Source organism: Triticum urartu, chromosome 2A (genome assembly GCF_056163025.1).
Source record: "Triticum urartu cultivar PI428250 chromosome 2A, HENAU_Tu73, whole genome shotgun sequence".
In the NCBI taxonomy this organism is placed as follows: domain Eukaryota; kingdom Viridiplantae; phylum Streptophyta; class Magnoliopsida; order Poales; family Poaceae; genus Triticum; species Triticum urartu.
The window spans coordinates 236,027,338-236,046,715 of NC_141874.1; the positions used below are offsets into that span (position 1 = coordinate 236,027,338).

A 19,378-nucleotide genomic window follows, 5' to 3' on the forward strand; every position below is an offset into this window, starting at 1 on the left:
GTTGATCTGACAAAAGAGCCCATATTGCCTTATCTTCTCCTGTTTATTGAATGCTTGCAGATTCCAGCTTAGTCCAATGCACATGCACTCTTATTATTATTCACATCGTTCGGTCGTGCAAGTGAAGGGCAATTATGACGATATATGATGGACTGACTGAGATGAGAAAAGCTGGTATGAACTCGACCTCTTTTGTTTTTGTAAATATGATTAGTTCATCGTTTCTGATTCAGCCTGTTATGAATAAACATGTTTGCAATGACAACTAGAGATCATAGTTCGTGTGCCATGCTTGATTAGCTATGAGTTATAATGGTTTACCTTGCGTGCCAACATGCTATTGAAATGGTTATGATGTGGTATGATAGGGTGGTATCCTCCTCTGAATAATTTAAGTGACTTGACTTGGCGCATGTTCACGCATGTAGTTGAAACAAAATCAACATAGCCTTTACGATATTTATGTTCATGGTGGATTATATCCTACTCATGCCTGCATTCAGTGTTGATTAATTTTAATGCATGTTTATGACTGTTGTCGCTCTCTTGCTGGTCGCTTCCCAGTCTTTTGCTAGCCTTCACCTGTACTAAGCGGGAATATTGCTTGTGCATCCAATCCCTTAAACCCCAAAGCTATTCCACATGAGTCCACTTTACCTACCTATATACGGTATCTACCTGCCGTTCCAAGTAAATTTGTATGTGCCAAGCTCTAAACCTTCAAATAAATATCTTGTCTTGTATGCTCGAATAGCTCATGTATCAACTAGGGTTGTCTGTATCTTCCATATTAGGCGGGTTATTCTCAAGAGGAGTGGACTCCACTCCTCACTCACGAGATAAATGGCTGGTCACCGGGATGCCCAGTCCCATGCTTTATGCAAACTAAATAAAAATAATTGCAAACAAAACTCCTCCTGAGACTCTTGTTAGTTGGAGGCACTCGTTGTTTCGAGCAAGCCATGGATTGATGCTTGTTGGTGGAAGGGGGAGTATAAACTTTACCATTATGTTTGTGAACCACCTATAATGTGTGTAGCATGAAATATATCGCCATCTCTTGGTTGTTATGTTGACAATGAAAGTATACCACTCAAAATATTATTCACCTCTATTTCAAAACCGAGCTCTGGCACCTCTACAAATCCCTGCTTCCCTCTGCGAAGGGCCTATCTATTTACTTTTATGCTGAGTCATCATCCTCTTATTAAAAAGCACCAGTTGGAGAGTACCGCTGTCATTTGCATTCATTATTGTTAATTTACATTGAGTATGACTTGACTGGATCTCTTTTACCATGAATTACAATGTCTAGTCAGTCCTTGGTCTTTAAAGGTGCTCTGCATTTATGTTTTGCGGTCTCAGAAAGGGTTAGCGAGATACCACCTTGTTATATCATACTATGATTGCTTTGAGAAAGTGTTGTCATCCGAGATTTATTATTATTGCTCGCTAGTTGATTATGCTATTGATATGAGTAAACTTGAGACCTAAGCGTTATTGCGAATGTGGTTAGTTATAATCTTTGCTGAAAACTTGAATGCTGACTTTACATATTTACAACAACAAGAGCAAACAGAGTTTGTAAAAGTTTTTCTTTTTCACTTTCAGTTTGTTAACTGAATTGCTTGAGGACAAGCAAGGGTTTAAGCTTGGGGGAGTTGATACGTCTCCGCCGTATCTACTTTTCCAAACACTTTTGCCCTTGTTTTGGACTCTAACTTGTATGATTTGAATGGAACTAACCCGGACTGACATTGTTTTCAGCAGAATTATCATGGTGTTATTTATGTGCAGAAACAAACGTTCTCGGAATGACCTGAAACTTCATGGAGAAACTTTTTGGAAAATATAAAAAATACCTGCAAAAGATGAAGGCCAGGGGGGCCACCACCTGTCCACAAGGGTGGGGGGCGCTCCCCCTACCTCATGGGCCCCCCTGGTGCCTCTCCGACTCCAACTCCAACTCTATATATTATGTTTCGGGGAGAAAAAAATCAGAGAGAAGAATTCATCGCGTTTCATGATATGGAGCCGCCGCCAAGCCCTAAAACCTCTCGGGAGGGCTGATCTGGAGTCCGTTCGGGGCTCCGGAGAGGGGAATCCGTCGCCATCGTCATCATCAACTATCCTCCATCACCAATTTCATGATGCTCACTGCCGTGCGTGAGTAATTTCATCATAGGCTTGCTGAACGGTGATGGGTTGGATGAGATCTATCATGTAATCGAGTTAGTTTTGTTAGGGTTTGATCCATAGTATCCACTATGTTCTGAGATTGATGTTGCTATGACTTATTATGCTTAATGCTTGTCACTAGGGCCCGAGTGCCATGATTTCAGATCTGAACCTATTATGTTTTCATCAATATATGAGTGTTCTTGATCCTATCTTGCAAGTCTATAGTCACCTATTATGTGTTATGATCCGTTAACCCCAAAGTGACAATAATCGGGATACTTACCAGTGATGACCGTAGTTTGAGGAGTTCATGTATTCACTATGTGTTAATGCTTTGTTCCGGTACTCTATTAAAAGGAGGCCTTAATATCCCTTAGTTTTCGTAAGGATCCCGCTGCCACGGGAGGGTAGGACAAAAGATGTCATGCAAGTTCGTTTCCATAAGCACGTATGACTATGTTCGGAATACATGCCTACATTATATCAATGAACTGGAGCTAGTTCTGTGTCACCCTAGGTTACGACTGTTACATAATGAACCGCATCCGGCATAATTCCCCATCACTGATTCATTGCCTACGAGATTTCCATACATTGTTCTTCGCCTATTTTCTTTCCCGTTGCTATTGCTATCATCACTACAAAATACCAAAAACATTACTTTTACTACCGTTACCTTTTGTTACCGTTACCACTACTATCATATTACTTTGCTACTAAATACTTTGCTGCAGATACTAAGTTTTCAGGTGTGGTTGAATTGACAACTTAGCCGCTAATAATTGAGAGTATTCTTTGGCTCCCCTTGTGTCGAATCAATAAATTTGGGTTGAATACTTTACCCTCGAAAACTGCTGCGATCCCCTATACTTGTGGGTTATCACCTGGGTGAGCACAACCCACCAGGGCGCGCCTAGGTGGTTTGTGCCCAGCTGGTGGGCCCCCTCTGGTAGTTATTTGCTCCAGTATTCTCCCTATATTTGATAAAAAATCTTCGTGAAGTTTCAGCTTGTTTGGAGTTGTGCAGAATAGGTGGCCTGGTGTAGCTTTTCCAGATCCAGATTTCCAGCTGCCGGAATTCTCCCTCTTTGTGTGTACCTTGTAAATTATGAGAGAAAAGGCATTAGAATTACTTCAAAAAGTATTATTATGGATAAAAACATCATAAATAACAATAAGGAAACATGATGCAAAATGGACGTATCACAAGACTTTGTGCAAGATACTGATTTAAATAATTGTAGTTATAAATTATAAATCATGTGACCATGAGCAGCAGTAAGACATGTTTCTTTTACTAACAGGAAAACACAAGTCAACACATAGAAATTTGTGGTAAGTATACTTCATACCCAATTGGTTTGCATTAGCCTGATAGTATGTGTTTCTAACAGATATTGCGTATCACTCATGTCAATTGATGTTCTCCAGCTTAGGGCATTCCATTTTCTCGTGCCACCACACATGTCACCTAAATCCAAATGGATGAAATACTGTTCAAGGGAATACATTCTTCATAAGCTTGACAAAGGAAGTAACACAAATATAAAATAATTGTAAGCCTAATTGGGAACTATTACAGAATTAAAATAAAATAAAGTCAGCACTCTTGTATTCATGGTATGCAAGATGGCATGTAAACTGATTCGCCTTTCTGGAAGGGGCTAATGAGGGTCAAAGATACTTTCTTTAATATAACAAAGTTTATTGTCGGTGATGGCAATAACACTCGATTCTGGGAGGATACTTGGCTTGGTGATACGCCGCTGGCTCTTCAGTATCCGTCGCTATATCGTATTGTGCAGCGACGTGATGCTCTGGTTGCAACGAGTTTGCAATCCGCTCCCCTTAATATTCACTTTAGGAGGGTGCTTGCTGGGGGCCGGTGGGAGGCTTGGATTCATCTGGTGAGTAGGCTGATGGAGGTTCAGCTTAATCATCAGCCCGATCAGTTGTGTTGGCAGCTTACTAGATCTGGGGAATTCACAGTCAAGTCGATGTACATTGATGTCATCAACTCTAGTGTTATTCCTAGTTCAAAACATGTTTGGAAAGTTAAGATTCCTCTGAAAATCAAAGTGTTTATGTGGTTTGTACATAAACAAGTCGTTCTAACAAAAGACAATTTGATTAAGCGCAACTGGACAGGTTCTACTAGGTGTAGTTTCTGTGATCGGGATGAAACTATCCAGCATCTTTTCTTTGATTGCCCGTTGGCGAGAGTGTTGTGGCGCTCGGTGCAAATTGCCTTTAACATTACTCCTCAGAATTCGGTCAGGTCGTTATTTGGAACGTGGCTTGTTGGTATAGAGGCCAAACAGCTAGACAAATTCGAGTAGGAGCATGTGTGTTGTTATGGGCAATTTGGAACGGTAGAAATAATTTGGCTTTTAACAGAACAACACCTATTCATTTTTTGCAGGTTTTATTCCGGGCTACTGCGCTAATCTGTATGTGGTCCTTACTCCGACGGAGGCCAGGGAGCGTTTGGTTACTGGACCTGTCCGGTGAGAGATGTTAGCGCGGGATATCTTCAACCGGTTTGGATGGCGGTCATGTAATAGGATAGGTGATTAGTTTACCTATCTATCTATCTTATGCCAGCCGGTTGTGGCTTTTGGGCCTTTTTTGTTTTTCTAGCTCTTTGTAAGCCAGCCTACTTTTTGCAGCAGATTGGAAGACCTTGTTGAACTACTTTATTTATTTATAATTATGGCCGTATGCGTCGCTCTGATGCAGAGGCCGGGGAGTCCCCCCTTTTCGAAAAAAAAGATGGCATGTAAACAGTCGATGAGATATTAGAAGTGATAAAAATATACGTGTGGATCTAGTCAAGTTTGTCCTATTTGTGTGCCATGCGTGTGCAGTTTATTAATCTTGACAAAGATTAAAAAGCGATTATATTGACATTGTAAGCAAGATATGACCTTGAATTAAGGCTTTGAATTAACACTGTAAGCAAGATAATTCTTATATAAGAGCATATCATATTGCTATGCTCCGAGGAGCAAACACACCTACATGTGATAGATAGTTTCATGTCGGCAAATAAATGTGCATTCGGTAGTAGAATAGTTGGTATTCTGACTTGGATTCCAAGTTTTGCTTACTTTATTGAATCTCGAAAATGAAGTGCTGAATGTGTTCTCTTTTTGAATAGTATGTTATCTGATTTAGCAATGCCCGTCACTTTGGAACATGTTACCCAGAAATCTAGAAACTGCCATTTCCTTTGCACCCACCATATTCCAAAATATAATTAGCTATAGAATAATAAGATAATAGGAGGAAACACATGCTAAAAATAAATTAGCAAACATAAGTACATTTGTAAAGCCAAGGGAACATGATTTCTTTGATCGATGCAAGCCTCATAATAAGTTAAGAAACTAAACATTTAAAACTGGACAAAATGCTACAGAAAATAATCCAAGCAATCCTACTTTACTATTGAGGCACACATATAAGCGGTTGTTCTCCTGCAAACTGAAGTGGTATATGTATCCACTTCACCAGCTACTATTACAAGATGACCAAGCCTTTGTCAATGGGATGAACATGATCCAGGCAAGGAGGGCATTAACTAAGAAGATTAGTCAGATGAACATGCTCTAGGCTAGGAGGACATTAGCCAAAAAAACAAACAAGGAGGACCGTGCAAATTGATTCGGTTTTTAGTCGGATGGAGAAAACCCAGCGTGGAGGGGGGTGGTGGGAGGTGAGGAAGAATAAACCGATGAGACGAAAATAAACCTGCACACCGGGCTACCAAGTCCCCCTTTAGAAGTGGAGAAAGAGATTAACTACTCTACAACTTTCGTGTTGTAACCATAATTTAATTGTGGTATCCTTATGCTTAAATATTCAAAAAAATAGCAATCACTATTAAATAAATATCATATCATGAAAATAAGTGATGCTCTCGTTTTCTTTTTTCTATTTTCCATCTAGTGGCTAAAACATAACGTGGTTAAATAAAAATATGTAGGGAACAGAGAATAAACCTGAGTATGGCTGCAACTTACATAATCCTTATGAAGGTGGGCCTGTTTTTTTAACACAACCTTTGGTAACCGTTGCAAGTATTTCTTCAACACAGTAGTGAGGCTCGGCGCCAGCCAGCATATTGAACCTGAAAAATGACGCAACAAACCATAAGCATCTATCCAAGAACCCAAAGGATTTTTTTCTAATTCGTGAGTGGGATTCAACTAAACAGCACTTGCTTGCTCAGTTGCTTTCCACTATGTCCACCCCCCCCCCCCCCCCCCCCCCAAGATGGACCAAACCGCCTCTCGTCTGTACTATATCTTCCAGGGTTGAATCGGCAACATGAGAGATGAGATCTGATTTGTTATTAATGGAGTTTACCTGTCATAAATTCAAAGAAACACCAATTAGATCGCAAGGCTACGTTGTAAATGAACAGGAACCGGTGCACTAAACAACTATAAAATCAGGCCTGCTCGTGAGAGCTTAGCAATAATACATCAAATCTACCTGGTACCAATATGTAACGACGACATCAATATTAATCAAAAAAAGATTCACAGCTATGTGTTCCAAACTAAAAATTGAGACAACCCAATAATGCACAAGGAACCAGAGGAGGAGAGATGGAGCATCTACCAGTGGGGGCCAACAAATCTAACCAGGTCTCTTCGCGCACCACTCCAGGGTCTTCGGCAGCGACAAGCTCGAACTACCCCCACTTCCGTCTTCGTCGCGCCCCCGCCTGCTCCGCAGTCTCAACCTCCATCTCGAAGTTGGTTCCAAGATCGAATTGCGCCCCGTCGAGCTTGAGCATGAGCCCCTTGCCCTGGTCGAGCTCATAGCCTCATAGACGTTGCGGGTGTTCTGGAACCCGCCAAGCATACGAACGACGTGGCGTACCTACCGACGCCATACTCGTCGGAGATGGGTCGGGCGATGGGGGAATCGACCCCGCCAAGATGAGTGGGGGCGTTGACATGGGCGAAGGCGAGGGGCTCCTCAACCTCCTCGGCATGGCTGACGCCGGCGTGGATGCGCCGGCGGCGCTTGAGCGCGAGGACGTCACGGAAGCGGTGCAGTCATCGAGGCCGTAGAGGCGAACACGCAGGGCGTCAGTGGCGACGGCGAGGGGGTGCGCGGGGGCATCGAAGAAGAGGTTGCGCTGGGCGTCGTTGCGGAGCAGGCGGTGCGCGGCGGATAGGTCCCAGCCCACGGTCGAGGCTCGGGCGATTTTTTTGTGCATGCAGGAGAGGACGCGAGAAAATCGGTCGTGATGGTAGAAAACGGCAGGTAGGATTGCTGAAGCGAGGTGGTCACATGGTTAGGAAGAAGGAGTTAATTATGCGATGTAGATTATGATAGTGATTGATTCTGGAGTAATTATGTATGCGATGGAGATTATTGCTGCGATTGATTCTGGAGTAATTGGTACGCGATGGAGATTATCATCCTTATGTATAGAAACATCCCCCCACCCTTTCATTTGAATTTATTCGGTTACGAAATTTCTTGGCAGGTTTGAGATTGACTGCCGACTGTGATCTGATTTATTTCCGTGTGACTTTTATTACATTACCAATAATTGATAACCGGTTTAAACCAATGGGAGGGGAAATTTGTAGGTAGATAAAAACTAATTGTACAAGCGATGAGAGATGAGACGAAATAAAATCAGACAAAAATAAAATCAAAACATCAGGATACCAACTGCTCGATTAAAAATAGAGACTTAGAAACGAAATGTGTATGTATTGGTCGTGGCTTGCAGGGCGGAAGGGTAAAAATAACAGGGACGAGCGCGAGGTCCCAGCACGCCCGACAGCCGCTGCGTTGCTTCTGCCCTGCGCCCTGAGAAGCTGCTGCCGTGCGCGCCTAGAGACGCCATTCCCACAGGCTTCCAACCGGAGATCGACCCGTCATGAGTTAGTGCCCCTGTCACGATTGACATCTCCTACTCGCTATGCATCGATGGACACGGAGCTGCCTCTAGGCTCCAGCTATCTCCCGTCTCCAGCTAGAATCATTCGCCGCGAGATCTGTGCCGCGCCGCAGTAAAACTGGCTTCAGCCTCCCTGTTCTTTACCGAGCCGGCAATCATGTGTGCGCCCACTATGCACCAAATGGGTTTGCAAATCAAAACTGTGGCCAGTTAGCTCAAGTAAGAAGAATGTTATCAAAATGATATAGGACTCGACAAGCTGCTATAGAATATAAGTAGATGCAGCGCAAAGGAATTCAATGTAGGAGTATAATACTCGTATAGTCGTGTCTGTCTGCTGTGGTGTCTATCCACAAGCTCGTTTCGCTGTGTGCGCGCACACGAACTGGCACTGGTGGCCATTGGGGTGCAGCGGCAGGCAGGCGCACAGAGGATCATGCAGGTGCGTGCGATCGGGACGAAGCCCGGCCGGTGGGATCACAATAGTGGCGTCGTGGGCAACGGCAGCACTACCTACCGGCCACCTAGCAAGCCAGGCCTGGCCTGCAGCAACAGCACTGGAGACGGGGCGGGCTACGGGTCTCATGTGTCATGAGAGCCGTCACGTCAAGTCGTCCATTCGATTCAGAGCTCGAACTGTTCCGCCGTACCTTGTGCACTATCGGGGATTGCACTCACTCGCGTTTCGCGCCGCACATGATTAGATCTTGTTTTCTGGATAATCTTATCGCTGAACGTTCAGTAGAAAGCCTTACAGCGCTAACGCTCTTGTGCTATCTATCCAATTGCACGGGCAGGTGTGTCGTTCACTACTAAAAAGGTGACCGGCGTCGAGCAGTTTTTTAGCCAATCCTGATGGAGGTTGACTACTAATCATGCCGCGCGGCAACGTTACAGCGATTTTGGGAATTTTAGAGAATTTCTTCTAGGCTAGAATTATATTTTTCTTCTGTTAATTATTTTATTTTTACACGGGATTATAATTTACCTGCTTCCTGCCCTATGCTTTAAAAAGTTTTTTTCTGACATGATATAGAAAAAGTTTTTGGATAACAAGGAAGTGAGAAATGGGCATTCTGTTCGTACCAGATGGTTTTCAAAACCAACGAGTCCATAAATCTAAATAAGAGCTAGTGGTTTTGGGACTCCCAAATCTTCCAAAGTACGGATAGTAGCATTTTTTCGTGAATATGCAAAGTTTGCATTTCTTTTCATTGATAGAAAGAAAGATAATGAGTACAGTTAAGGATCCAACACATGCCATGAATGCAAAAGGCGTGAATATGGTGCCTAGGGCAGAGCGAAAAGGGATGCTCGACCCAAACGGAGAAAACAACATAGCTAAACCCACCATGCCCGAAGCAAGAGAGGCAACCGACACCAACCAGACATTAACATCTGCAGAGACATCCATGGGGACACCGTGAGTGATCAAGATGATGCCTTCATGAAGGATAACGACGCCGTGATGCCGTCGCCATCCGATCCGAAGAGCCGGACCTAGGGTTTCCCTTGAGCTCGAAGAAGGGCGCACATAAAGGCCATAACAACGCCTCCAAGAAGGGAAACAACACCCGGAAGTGTCACTGCTGCCAGGATCGGCAAGCCAAGCTGGGATTTCGCCCTGACCTGATTCTGAGCAATCTCATAGCCACTGGAATGGAAACCAGAGATGAGAAAGTCACGCCATCGGTTGGAACCGCCACCATAGGAGGGGGTGGGGCTAGACCTGCCGCTAGAGGGAGGCACTAAGTGCTGCAGAACACGAGCTTTGGATCTGGCGCAATATGACATGTGGAGGAGGACATGGTCGAGAACCCGGCAGGGCAAAAAGAGTCGGCCCAGGGGGAGCGACGACGACTAGAGACGCCAACAAGCAGGGAACTAGAGAGAACGCAGATCTGAGCCATCGGGTCGGAGCCGCCAGGACACTGGCGAGTCGATGAAGCTGGAATGGGTGTAGCGACTAGATCGTCGTGGCCAGAGCCGCACCGGCAGAGACGTCGACAAACTGTAAACACCGGAAGACGTAGGTCGAAGGTCGCCAGGGACTGGAGCAGTGCCGAAAAAAGAGTCATTGCGAGGCTACACACACCCTCCACACGACCAAGCCGGCGCGCTGTCGAAGACAACCATCGTTGGAAAATGACCACAGTGACCTCAACAAGCCGCCACGCTAGAGCCGTCGTTGTAGCTTGAAGGGAGACACTGCTAGGGGATAAGGAGAACCGCCAGGGGGGCAAGCCCGCAGGCCCCGATCACCACGGCTCCTGCTCGGGCGCGTAGGCCATACCTGTGCCCATGGTCACCAGCAGCACGCGCAGCAAGGGAAGCTGGGTTGCGCCCACGGGGGGCCTACAGGAGAGCCGCAATGATGAGGCCGCGTCGTGCCATAGCACCATCGGACCAGTAGGGGAAGCAACAACCAAACATGACCACACAAGTGCACGAAAAACATATCTCGGGGTGTAACATCCTGAATTTTGGTCCTTTCTTTTTCTGTTGGATTTATTTGAATTTGAATTTTGATTTGGATTTTCTTTTCTGTGGCTCTATGGTCTTGAAACCTGGGAAGATTATCTCTTCTTACTCTTCCAGGTGGCTTGTCACTCTCAAATCCTTCCCAATACCATGTCATTTCCATCTTAGCCCAATCCCAAATTCTTTTTCTTGGGAATATTCCTTTTTCTATTAAAGGAATAATCCTGCTTGCCCTTGGTTGTGAAGCAACCTATATTTGTGTCATTCCCAAAATTCCCTGGGACCATATGAACCTTGGATATACAAAAATATTCAAGATTCCATGCTCATGGTGAGCACACCATCTAATCTTTGTTTCTGGTCATATTTTCAATTTGTGAAGCAACTATATTTTATATTGCTCCATAAATTCTGAAATTTGGCCAGAACCGTCCTCTACCTATATAACCTCCCTCCTCCAAATTTGAGCTCATTTCATTGAGCCAATAATTCTCAAGAATTCTCTCAAGTTTTTGTTCAAAAGAAACCAATGTGAAGGAAGTACTATTTTGGCGTAACAAATGGTATGAAATTTTTACAGTGCCTTCATATGCCCAAATAACTCCTCTCCACAACATTTCAGCTTAATCCAATACCCCATGTGAGTGCATCATCCAAATTCATATTCTGGACCAGATTGGTAGTTGTGAAGCAATTATATTCAATCTTTGTCCAAATCATCTCAAATTGCACAGGATTGTAGTTCTTCCTACCTTAAGCCTCTGTGACATATTTTTACTCCAACTAACCATCATATTTTACCTTAGCATCTGGACCAAGTTTCCTACAACAAACTTTAGCTGATGCATCCCATTAGCACAGAGCCATTTTCTTCGAGCTATCACCTCAAGGGGGTCCCAGGACGGGTGGACTACACAACATTTTGCATGTCAGAGCGCACCACGCGTGCCTGTTCACGATATGACTGATGCGTCTTGAACTACGTTAGTATTTCCCCAAAGAGGAAGGGATGATGCAGCACATCAACGGTAGGTATTTCCCTCAGTGATGAAACCAAGGTATCAATCCAGTAGGAGAATCAAGAAAGACTATGTAAATTGTACCTGTACACAAAGAACAAATACTTGCAACACAACGCTTATGAGGGGTTGTCAATCCCTCTTACGGGTAACGGTGTAGGAAATTAGCAAGTTGACGGGATAAAATTGTGATAGATTGGATAAAAAGATCTCAAGAAATCGCGAAATAAAAGAAGTAATAAAAATTGCAGCAAGGTATTTTTGGGTTTTTGAAATAATATATCTGAAAATAAAAGTGAATAAAAATAGATCTTAGAGACCCGGGGCCGTAGATTTTACTAGTGGCTTCTCTCGAGGAAAATAGCATACGGTGGGTAAACAAATTACTGTTGTGCAATTGATAGAACTTCAAATAATTATGACGATATCCAGGCAATGATCATTATATAGGCATCACGCCCAAGGACCGACTCCTGCTTGCATCTACTACTATTACTCCACATCATCGATCGCTATCCAGCGTGCATCTAGTGTATTAAGCTCATAGAGAAACGGAGTAATGCAATAAGGCGATGACATGATGTAGACAAGATCTATTCATGTAGGAATAGACCCCATCTTGTTATCCTTAATAGCAACGATACATACGTGTCATGTCCCCTTCTGTCACTGGGATTGAGCACCGTAAGATCGAACCCTTCACAAAGCACCCCTTCCCATGGCAAGAAAAATCGATCTAGTTTGCCTAAGTAAACCAAATATTCGAAGAAGAAATACGAGGCTATAAGCAATCATGCATATAATAGATCAAAACTCAAATAACATTCATGGATAAAATAGGTCTGATCATAAACTCAAAGTTCATCGGATCCCAACAAACACACCGCAAAAAGAGTTACATGAAATAGATCTCCAAGAGACCATTGTATTGAGAATCAAAAGAAAGAGAGGGAGCCATCTAGCTACTAACTACGGACCCGAAGGTCTAAAATGAACTACTCACGCATCATCGGAGAGGCACCAATGAGGATGATGAACCCCTCTGTGATGATGTCTAGATTGGATCTGGTGTTTCTAGAACTTGCGGCGGCTGGAATTGTGTTTCATCGACTCCCCTAGGGTTTGGGGGTTTTCGAGGTATTTATAGAGAAAATAGGCGGTGCGGGAGGCGGCCGAGGTGGGTACAACCCACCAGGTGGGTTGTGCTCCCCTCAGAGCCCCCTTCTGGTATTTCTTTGGCACATCGTGTGTCTTCTGGTCCAGAAAAAATCTCCAAAAAGTTTCGCTGCGTTTGAACTCCGTTTGGTATTGATTTTATGTGAAGTAAAAAACAAGCAAAAAACAGCAACTGGCACTGGGCACTATGTCAATAGGTTTGTCCCAAAAAATGATATAAATTTGCTATCAAACGATTGTAAAACATCCGAGAATGATAATATAACAACATGGAACAATAAAAAAATTATAGATACGTTGGAGACGTATCAGCATCCCCAAGCTTAATTCCGGCTCGTCCTCGAGTAGATAAATGATAAAAATAGAATTTTTGATGTGGAATGCTGCCTATCATGTTCATCACATATTCTTTTATTTTGTAGCATGGACGCTTGGACTTTTATATGATTCAAAAGCAATAGTCTAGTTTTGACATGAAGATTTCAATACTCGAGCATACCAACAAGCAACCATGTCTTTCAAAATATCAACACTAAAGCGAGTTATCCCTATCCCATTATGCTCAATCATTGATCCATTCATGAAACACACTCGCATATTAGCTACACCCAATGCTCAAGTGCGATCATAGTGCCCCTTAGGTGGTGCTTTATAAGAGAAGATGGAGACTCAAGTAAAAAATAAAAATTTCATAAAGTAAATAGAAAGGCCCTTTGCAGAGGGAAGTAGGGATTTGTAGAGGTACTAGATCTCAAAGCGGAAAATATAGAGATAAAACATTTTGGGTGGCATGCTTTTCCTGTCAACGAAAACGATCGAGTAGTTCCAAATACTTTCCATGCTTGATATATGATAGGCGGTTCCCAAACATAAATTAAAGTTTATTCCTTTTTCCACCATACTTTCACATTCCATGGCTAACCGAATCCACGGGTGCCGTCCATACCAACACTTTCCAAGGAATTTATTATTTGACAATATAAAGTAAATTTATTTTTCATTTCAGGATTGGGCATCCCTAATACCTTTGTCGTACTCTCATGCAATGACAAGTGAATAAACACTCATCTTGAGAATAACACATCTAGCATGGGAAAATATCAGCCACCCCCTACATTTTCATGAGCAGTACGAGCACACAAAAAGGAAAATTATTTTGAGAAAATTAGAGATGGCACATACAAATTTGCTTAGAAGGGCACAGAAATACCGCATATAGGTAGGTATGGTGGACTCATATGGAAAACCTGGGTTTACGGATTTTGGATGCAAAAGTAGTAATCCCACTTAGTACAAGTGAAGGCTAGCAAAAGATTGAGAAGCATCCAACCAAGAAATGAAAAATCTCATAAGCGAGCATTAAGCATAACTAACACTGAATAATGTAGCACAAGTAGGATGTAATTTCATTTCATAACTATTGACTTTTGTGCTTGCATAGGGAATCACAAACCTTAACCCCAATATTCTTACTAAACCATAATTACTCATCAACATGACTCACATATCACTATCATCATATCGCAAAGCTATTACAAAGAATCAAGTTTATTTTGTCCAATGATCTTCATGGAAGTTTTTATTATATCCCTCTTGAATATCTATCACTTCGGGACTAGTTTCATATGTTGCTTTTGATAGCTCAAACAAATCTAAGTGAAGAACAGGAGCATAAAAAATTTCTTCTCTCAAAATAATTTAAGTGAAGCATGAGAGAATTTCTTAAAAATTTACTGACTCTCAAATAAATCTAAGTGAAGCACGAGAGTATTTCTTCAAAGATATTAAAGCACACCGTGCTCAAAAAGATATAAGTGAAGCACTAGAGCAATTCCATAGCTCAAAAAATTAAGTGAGGCACATAGAGCAATTCTAACAAATCATAGCATAATTTTGGCTCTCTCAAATAGGTGTGTTCAGCAAGGATACTTGACTCAAACTAAAAAGCAAAACAAGCAAAGACTAATATAACACAAGATGCTCCAAGCAAAACTCATGATATGTGACGAATAAAAATATAGCTCCAAGTAAAATGCCGATGATCATTAAAAGAAAGAGGGGATGCCACTCGGGGCATCCCCAAGCTTAGTTGCTTGTTCCTCTTTGGATAATAACTTGGGGTGCCATGGGCATCGTGAATCTTGGGCTCTTATTACTCCTTATTCCTTCATCCATCGTGATCTCACCCAAAACTTGAAAACTTCAATCACACAAAACTCAACAAAACCTTCGTGAGATCCGTTAGAATAACAAAGAAAATCACTACTCTAAGTACTGTTTCAAACCCATTCATATTTTATGTTTGCATTATATCTACTATATTCCAAATTTACCATGGCTTATACCCTCCAATACAAACCAAAGATTCATCAAAATAAGCACACAACGCAAAGAAAACAGAATCTATCAAAAACAGAACAGTTTGTAGCAATCTGAAAACTTCGAATACTTCTGTAACTCCAAAAATTCTAAAAAATTAGGACCACGTAGGAAATTTATATATAAATCTTGTGTACAAAAATCAGGATTTTATCTTGCTTCTGTGATTAAATAAAATTGTTTTACTAGGCTTAAAAGTTTCTGTTTTTCAACAAGATCAAAAAACTATCACCCAACATGATCCCAAAGGCTCTGCTTGGCACAAACACTAATTAAAACATGAAAAACACAATCATAACAGTAGCATAATTGTGCAAACACTCAAGAACAGAATGTAAAAGGCAAAAATAATATTTATTCATTGGGTTGCATCCCAACAAGCTCTTTCTTTATAGCAATTAAGATAGGCTTAAGATTTCAATGATGCTCACACGAAAGATAATTATTGAAACACAAAGAGAGTATCATGAAAAACATGTGACAAACACATTTAAGTCAAACTCTCATCCTATGCCTGGGAATTTTATAAGCAAACAAATTATCAAGACAATAAATATCTAATATATGCAAAGAAGAGGAATAAAACATTGACGATCTCAACATAACAAGAAGTAATTTAGTAACATGAAAATTTCTACAACCATATTTTCCTCTCTCGTAATAATTACATGTAGTATCTGAAGGAAATATGCCCTAGAGGAAATAATAAAGTTGTTATTTATATTTCCTTACATCATGATAAATGTTTATTATTCATGCTAGAATTGTATTAATTCGAAACTTAGTACATGTGTGAATACATAGACAAAACAGACTGTCCCTAGTATGCCTCTACTTGACTAGTGATACGTCTCCAACGTATCTATATTTTTTTATTGTTCCATGCCATTATATTATCTATTTTGGATGGGCTTTAATATACCTTTATATATTATTTTTGGGACTAACCTATTAACCACAAGCCCAGTGCAAATTGTTGTTTTTTCCCTATTTCAGTGTTTCACAGAAAAGTAATATCAAACGGAATCCAAATGGAATGAAAACTTCGCGAGGATCTTTTTTGGAACAAACGTGATCCAGGAGACTTGGAGTGGACGGAAAGGAAGCAACGAGGCGGCCACGCGGTAGGAGGGCGCACCCAGTGGGGCCAGGTGCGCCCCCACCCTCGTGGGCCCCTCGTAGCTCCACCGACCTACTTCTTTCGCCTGTATATACTCTTATACCCTGAAACCTTTTCAGAGAGCAGCAAAACACCTTTTCCACCGCCGAAACCTTCTATACCCGTGAGATCCCATCTGGGGGCCTTTTCCGGCAATCTGCTGGAGGGGGATTCGATCACGGAGGGCTTCTACATCAACACCATAGCCTCTCCGATGATGTGTGAGTAGTTTACCATAGACCTTCGGGTCCATAGTTATTAGCTAGATGACTTCTTCTCTCTATTTGGATCTCAATACAAAGTTCTCCTCGATCTTCTTGGAGATCTATTCGATGTAACTCTTTTTGCGGTGTGTTTGCCGAGATCCGATGAATTGTGGATTTATGAACTTGATTATCTATGAATATTATTTGATTCTTCTTTGAATTCTTATATGCATGATTTGATATCTTTGAAAGTCTCTTCGAATTATCAGATTGGTTTGGCCCACTAGATTGATCTTTCTTGCAATGGGAGAAGTGCTTAGCTTTGGGTTCAATCTTGCGGTGTTCGATCCCAGTGACAGAAAGGGAAACGACACGTATTGTATTGTTGCCATCAAGGATAAAAAGATGGGGTTTATACCATATTGCTTGATTTTATCCCTCTATCATGTCATCTTGCCTAAAGCATTACTCCATTCTTATGAACTTAATACTCTAGATGCATGCTGGATAGCGGTCGATGTGTGGAGTAATAGTAGTAGATACAGAATCGTTTCGGTCTACTTGTCACAGACATGATGCCTATATTCATGATCATTGCCTTAGATATTATCATAACTATGCGCTTTTCTATCTATTGATCGGCATAATTTGTTCACCCACCGTAATACATGCTATCTTGAGAGAAGCCACTAGTGAAACCTATGGCCCCCGGGTCTACTTTACATCATATAAGTTTCCAATCTACAGTTCTAGTTTACTATTTATTTTGCAATCTTTATTTTCCAATCTATATCACAAAAATACCAAAAATACTTATCTTATTATCTCTATCAGATCTCACTCTCGTAAGTGACCGTGAAGGGATTGACAACCCCTTTATCGCATTGGTTGTGAGGTTCTTGTTTGTTTGTGCAGGTACTAGGGGATTTGCGTGTAGTCTCCTACTGGATTGATACCTAGGTTCTAAAAAACTGAGGGAAATACTTACGCTACTTTGCTGCATCACCCTTTCCTCTTCAAGGGAAAACCAACGCATGCTCAAGAGGTAGCAAGAAGGATTTCTGGCGCCGTTGCCGGGGAGATCTACGCCAAGTCAAGACATACCAAGTACCCATGACAAACTCTTAACCCTCGCATTACATTATTTGCCATTCGCCTCTCCTTTTTCTCTCCCCCACTTCACCTTTGCCTTTTCTTCGCCTTCCTACCGCATGTATCTTTTTTTGTGTTTCCATGTACCTTCTATTTGCTTGCATCTTTGCTTGCTAAAAATCTATTGATATGGGTCCACTTAAAGTGTTCTACTTGGATCATCATCGATCCTTATGCGCTAGTACTGAAACCCCAACTAGCCTAGTGTCGGGGTGCTGATCCACGGGCACCTATGGGACCGGCGGGCCGGGTCCCTTTCGGTTCGGCGGGGGCGGAGATCGTGCAAAGAGCAAATCGAGGCGAAGCACGCGAGCGATTTACCCAGGTTCGGGCCGCACGGATGCGTAAAACCCTACTCCTGCTTTGTGGTTTTGTATTGATTTCTAGCTCGGGAGCGCGGAGTGCTACAGTACACACCAGCGCCCAGCAAGACCGAGCGTGAGTGTTCGAACTGGCTCACCCCCCTCTACGTTGCACACGGGCCTCCTTTTATATGCTCAAGGGGCTACCGACAGGTGGCAACGGAGGTAAAGGGCAAAAATGGAAAGGTGCTGTGGTAGGCACAGCTACCTGCTACAGTGTATCATACCTAACCCTCACGGCAGGGGACAAGGGTCTTAAATGCCCGTCTGTGTCGCCTAAACAGTGCGAAAACGGACCGCCAGGGACGCCACCGTTCGCCACGATGGCGATCTTGTCAGCGCCGCTTGCCACCGCACGCCCCTAGCTGCATAGCCTTCCTCCACGTACGCCTGGAAGGACCCCAGAGCGACACGTTGGTGGATGTGCTGGAGCGCGGGCACGGAGAGGTGGCTTGCCGCGGCAAACGCCTTGCCGCGGTCGTTGTCTTGTCGCGTCCGGGAGCTTGTCGCTCACCGGGTCTTGCCGGAACGCATGGTGCGCCGCGGCAAGTTCCTTGAAATGCCTTGAGTGGCCTTCCCGGCAAGCTCCTCTTGCCGGGGTCTTGTCTTCTTGACTTGGACACTTTGTTCTTGAATGGCTCCAAAGGAACCACGGAGGATCTTGGCGGTCACCCGGCAAGCCTTGCCGCGGGATGCTGCGACTGCCCGTGCACAAGTTCGGGATACTAGGGTACCCCTACTCTAGTACACCGACAGGAGCCCCCGGGCCTGGGCCATACATGGTGCCGAGCGCTGTTGGGCCAGGCCCAAAACAGGGCACGGGCACGCGCGGCCTAGGTTACGCCGTATCTCACTCCGTATCCACCGCGCCCTCCCCGAACGGCACGCGTTGAATGCGGCGTCGTGGGAGAGGGCGTGGGGGTTTCTTTATTCGGAAATGCGGAACGTCCGCCCCCTCCCCCTTTATAAGCAGGGGAAACAGGGGCAGTTGGCCCACTCGCCCGTTGCTGTTCCCAATCTCAGAAATCTCCGCCGCTCCCTTGCCTCCCCAAAGCTGAGAGAGAGCAGCGCTCCGCCCCCCATCGCCACTAGCACCACCAACGCCGTCGACCTCCTCCACTACTTCCGCCATGGCTCCAAAAGCCGACAAGGGGAAGACCGTGAAGACGACCGAGGCCCAGCGGCTCGCGGCGCTGTGGAAGGAGCGGTCCGTTTTCCCCCCAAAGCTAGCTCGGGAGCGCGGAGTGCTGCAGTACACACCAGCGGCCAGCAAGACCGAGCGTGAGTGTTCGAACTGGCTCACCCCCCTCTACGTTGCACACGGGCCTCCT

At 43.5% G+C, this 19,378-nt stretch overlaps 1 pseudogene; it reads right to left on the minus strand.

Moving 5' to 3' along the window:
* Window positions 1-6,883: 6,883 nt before the first annotated feature.
* LOC125536448 (triphosphate tunnel metalloenzyme 3-like) lies at window positions 6,884-7,417 on the minus strand (annotated as a pseudogene).
* Window positions 7,418-19,378: the final 11,961 nt, after the last annotated feature.